This window comes from Macadamia integrifolia, unplaced genomic scaffold, assembly GCF_013358625.1.
Source record: "Macadamia integrifolia cultivar HAES 741 unplaced genomic scaffold, SCU_Mint_v3 scaffold870, whole genome shotgun sequence".
Classification (NCBI taxonomy): Eukaryota; Viridiplantae; Streptophyta; class Magnoliopsida; order Proteales; family Proteaceae; genus Macadamia; species Macadamia integrifolia.
This window is the reverse complement of record NW_024870565.1, coordinates 227,104-232,383: the sequence shown is the minus strand read 5'-3', so window position 1 is coordinate 232,383 and position 5,280 is coordinate 227,104. Positions and strand designations below refer to the sequence as shown.

Genomic DNA, 5,280 nt, shown 5'->3' with positions numbered 1-5,280 from the left:
AGGTCATTCCAAAGAGAGCCACAGTACTATTATATTGTGATTTGAGCAGGTACTGGTGGGTGATTTGGGGGCGCCCATACAATCTTTTGTTAAGTTCAATCAATGTAGACATTTTAATAATCCCTTTCTTAGATTTCTTGTTGTCATCTTAAACACACAGTGTTCAATTATTAGCATGGGGGTTTCTTATCTATCAAAAACACTAGTTTCTGTATTTCTATAACTGGGCTTTTGCTCCACATCTTCATTCACTTCATGGTGTTCATGTACTCTTAGATAAAAATTTTCCAACCTTAATTTAAATTTGCATATTTTGGATTCCTTATTACTCATTTTATAACTATAGGTTATTCCCTTCTAGTAAGCATTGATTGCAAAGTCTAGTTAAACCCTAATTTATGTATTGTAGTAATGCAAATTGCTCAAAAGTTCCTTGAAAAATAAATAAATTGTACGTTAATATTGGAATATTTTTTCTTCCTTTTTTTAATAAAAAAAATTTAACTTAATTTTTTATTTTTAAATATTTGCATGTACTATATTGCTCAAAAGTTTCTTGAAAGTAAATAAATTGTATGTTAATATTGCGTAATTTTTCTTTCTTTTTCTAATAAAAAAATTTAACTTACATTTGCTTTTTAAATATTTGCGGTAATTCTGTTGGTGGGGTGAAACTAGTGCAAATGAGTACTATGGAAGAGGGGTACAAGCCTCCAGCAGAATTTCAAGTGGATGCCAAGGGCCCTCTTGTTGACATCTCTTTGACAGATTCAACTGACCTTTGGCTCATTGAATGGCCGATTAATCAAGTAAAAGTTTCCTTTATGATTGCATTTATTTTTCTGTGAATGTTATTGAAATCAGTAATGCCATTCTTCGTGAATGTCGTATTTACTTGGCATTGTACTCACTCCATTGAATTGTTGGGTGTGTAGCCTCCGGATTTCGATGGGCAAGAGTTATCACTCAACCTGCATCATGATGGACGGTTAGGCAGTTTTGAGAGTTCCTCTGGTAATTACTGTTCATCTACAATAGCAAAATGGAAGAAATAAAAGATTTTTTCAGAGTATTTTTGTCTATTTATTTTCTAAAAATAGTAATCTTTTTCTATTTAACATACATGCCTTAGAATTCTTTAATAATTGTAAACCATGGTTTAATGTTATTGAATCATGGCAGGAAAATCATACAAATTGGTTAGCTTTGCAGCACAAGAACCAGATGCTACAGTTTTCCTATCCTCTCCATCAAAGTCGAAAGTTGGTAAGCATTGGTGCACTCTTATTTGTTTATTTAGTTTTGGTTGTTTATGTTCATACATAATTTTTAATGTTCATTTATATTTATTTTGAGGAAATAAATGCTTCTCGGTCATGTGGCCCCTGCCCCATCACGACGGCCAATGAGGGGGCACACATTGGCATCAAAGGGGTGGGTTTTTGGGTTTCACAATGGGTGTGGTATCATTTCGCTGCCCTCTAGTGAGAGAATGAATCTGGATCGATACTTTTAGTGTTAAATTGATATGTGATACTATTGGAAAACTCGTTTTTTGTGCCTCCATCAATCCTCTCTGGATGGGTCGTAGTCTTCGTAGATTGACTTCCAACTCTAGATCCTTTGACTAGATTTGGAATGCATCTACTTTGACGTCTCATCTAAGCTTAGTAGATCCCCCCATGGTTTGGTTTCTGACCCCTCAAGGAGCAGGCTTATAGTTGTCCTGGGGCTTGCATTTGTCTATTTTGATCTCCCCCACTTGCTCTTTAGGGTTCTTTTTCCTTGCCTTGTACAGTTCGGTGCCTATTGGCTTTGTATATTCCCCCTCCCCCCTTTCCCTTGTTATTAAATTATTTACCCACCCAAAAAAAAAAAAAAAAAAAGGAAAAAAAGCTTTCTTTGGTGAAGTAGAATGAGACAAGTAAACGAAAGTGAGTGTAAATAGTCAAAAGTGAAACAAAACAATCCATTTTACATTAAAAAAGAGTTTCCTTTGCGTTCTTTCTTTTTTTTGGGGGGGGGGTGGTTGGGTGGGGAATGTTTTCCTCAAAATGACTTTTTAATTTCTTAACAAATACAACTGAAACTTATTTTTTGTCTATGTCATGGTCGCTACTTGTTATCCCATGAATCAACTTTACTTTCAACCAAATACACTACTAAAAATTTTGTTATGTTTTCCTTTTGGCTAAAGATAGGCTGAATGTAATGCAAGAGTAGATTACAAGTAACTAACTCCGCAATTTATAATCCCAAACAATACAAATAGCAGTAAGAAACAAAGAAATAATGCCATCAAATAAATCCCCAATGATACAATACCCATATAGGAGCAAAACCAGCCCAAAATCTAACCCGATAGGAGAGAGAAAGACCTGTTATAGAGCTGGAGCGAGAGAGGTGCGACCAGGGCTGTAAGAGTCCGATTGAGTTGCACTCTTGGGCGTAGATAGTCCCCAGGGAGAGTACAAAAACCCCCGAACTTGAGAGGATTTTGATGGCTGGTTGTGAAGTTACAAGCTTTCTTGATTTTCTAACCTAAGAGAGAAAACTGAGAAGAACCTTCAATAACAGTAGCTGAATGCTTCCAATAGTGACTAAGTAAGGATCGTGGGACCCTTATGAGACCTAAAATACCCTGATTGAAGACCTGGCTAAACAGAGTACAGAAGAAAGAAAGAGAGGAGATCGAGCTCTCTCCTATTCCCACTAGGATTGCTGATCAGTTCTGATTTTTGCAGACTTTTATCAGAATCTAAATTATATCTCTTGAATGTTACAACAAATAAAATAAAAAAAGAATAATAAAATAGATGGGGGGTTGAGAAGGGTGAAAGAGAATAAAGAAAGTGGCTATCTCAGCCTGGGCTTCTCACCCACATCTATCTTAGTTGTTCTAAGCATTTAGTTGCAAAATTTTTTTCATAAATGCAAACTTTCTTTCATTCAAATCTTTCCAATAATGGTACATATGCCTCTCTAGTTATAGAGGGAAAGTTTATAATCATACTAATACTAGGAGCTAGTTTCTCAATAGGACTAGACACTCCTACTACAACTAGGAGCTAGTTTCTCCAATAGGACTAGACACTCTTACTACAACTAGGAATTCAAAATAGGACTAGGACTTGACTCTATGACTCCAACATGGAGTAGGACTAACTAACTACTAGTCCATATAGAACTTTACAACCAACTAATGCCTAATGGATCTTTATTGAATTAAATAGCAACTAATTAAACTAATGAATAAAATCTTGTTTTCCTATCTTCTACCCATATTTTAGGCCTATTAAAGTGGTCAATTTCAAAGAAAACCCATAGGATCAAAGGCCTAATACATACATAACACAACCCAAGGCTTATTTGCAATAAAATAAACCCAAGTGACTTATCTACATCAAAATGGCTCATTAAGCATGGATTATCTAGACAACACTCCTAGTGCCATGCCGAATGATGATGTGGCTACTCCAATCTTTGATTGTCTAAGAAATATATGGATTTGTGATTTGTCAAGACTCAAGGTCAGTCATGATACCCTGCCATGTTTTATTGTACACACTCTCTGCAGTCTTTGATTCATTCAATTGCTTTATTTGCGACTTGGTGATTCAATATGGAATCATAAATAGTCATTGGCTTAATCAATAATATATAATGTGTACTTTTTATTTTTTATATTATATTTATAATTTGGATGGCTATGAATTTATCTGGAGAAGTCTCAGTGCCAACTCCCTTTTGGATGAAACTTAAACATGTGAGTAGGGGATCTTTGGGTTTACCTGTCTCCATATTTTTGGTCCACCAGAATTGCCGCATGGCATAACTAGTTATGCCGCCTATAGATTCCATGATGGGATTGGGCATCTAGCCTACCTTTGCCCTTCTCTTTTTCATATCACTTTAAGATACTAGAGAAATTTTTGTTTTATTTCACTTTGCAAATGGGGCTTTAGGTAATTTTAATTTTTTTAGTTTATTGCATTATGTGTTTTTTGGATGAATATAATTTTTGCAAATGCATTATGTTATATCTCCTTAATCACCAATAAAGAACATATTTTTGTGATCAAAATTTGGGCTCATATTGTGGAATGAGGTTTATGCATAGTTTTTGTCTTGTGCAGTTGGAAAGATTTCATGACGGGTTTCTTTAGTACATTACCCAGAACCTACAGAGTTGGAGAAACCTGTTTCTAATTATCCAAGCCGATTGAGTCAGAGATCTGGGACTTCTTCCTATTCATCATATCCCACGGCAACTCCATCCAATAGTCGCACACAGAGAAGCCCACACTCAAGGAGTGGAATGTCACGTAGTGTTGCGACACCATCGGTTAGTAGTAGACATAAAAATTCACTGATTGAAAGTGAGGTGACATCAAGAAGTGCCAAGAAAAGAACTGTGGAGTCCACAACAACATCCATGGATTGATCAACCAGAGATTCAGAAGCAGGTCGGAGTGATGTTACGTCTTTGGGTACCTCTGAAAATTCTCATCAAAGAAAATCAAGGAAGATTATCAAAGAAGAGCAGTGATTTTCTTTGCCTCATGGTCTTGCTTCCTAACAATAGAAAAATGACCTATGTACCTTGGGGCTTCAAAGACAAATGCTTCTTTGAGGGGCCCAACCATGTCTGTGTTGTGGGCTAGTATTTTTTGTCCTTGTTTTATTGAGAAGTTTACATATTATATTCAAGCTATATCAATTACTTCTTGCGCATAGTACAATGTTTAATACAAACAAAATTTATTTTTGTGAACACTGTTATGAACAATGTTTGTTTTGATTATTTAATATATATATATATATATATATATATAAAGGATGAATAATGTTCATGAATAGTATTTGTCAGTTGTAGACTTCTTTCGATTCACGATTTTTGAAATAATGGTTATTTTAATTAAAAAATAATATAAAATTAAATTTTCATGGCCTTTTGCAAGTCTTTTTTTTATTTATTTGACAGAAAATAAAAAGAGTTAAAGAAAATTTGCAAAACAACGTTTATGTTCCATGGCCACGTGTGCCTTAAATTTTAAGACCCCTAAAGTCAGTCCTATTTTATACACAAAAAATATTTGTCAACAAGTGTTCCAGCTCCAATAGGAGAGCAAAACCGACTGGAGCTGTGTGTGCCTTTTCCAAGTCAACCCAGCAAAACCGAGCCTTTGGCACTTTTTCCTTCCATTTGTCTTCCTGGTAACCTTTGGCCCTATGGTGATTACCTTCCTATTATAAACAAAGTCACAGTATGAAAAAAAA

At 35.1% G+C, this 5,280-nt stretch overlaps 1 pseudogene; it reads left to right on the top strand.

The window, feature by feature from the left end:
* Window positions 1–692: 692 nt before the first annotated feature.
* On the top strand, window positions 693–4,666 carry LOC122070278 (annotated as a pseudogene).
* Window positions 4,667–5,280: the final 614 nt, after the last annotated feature.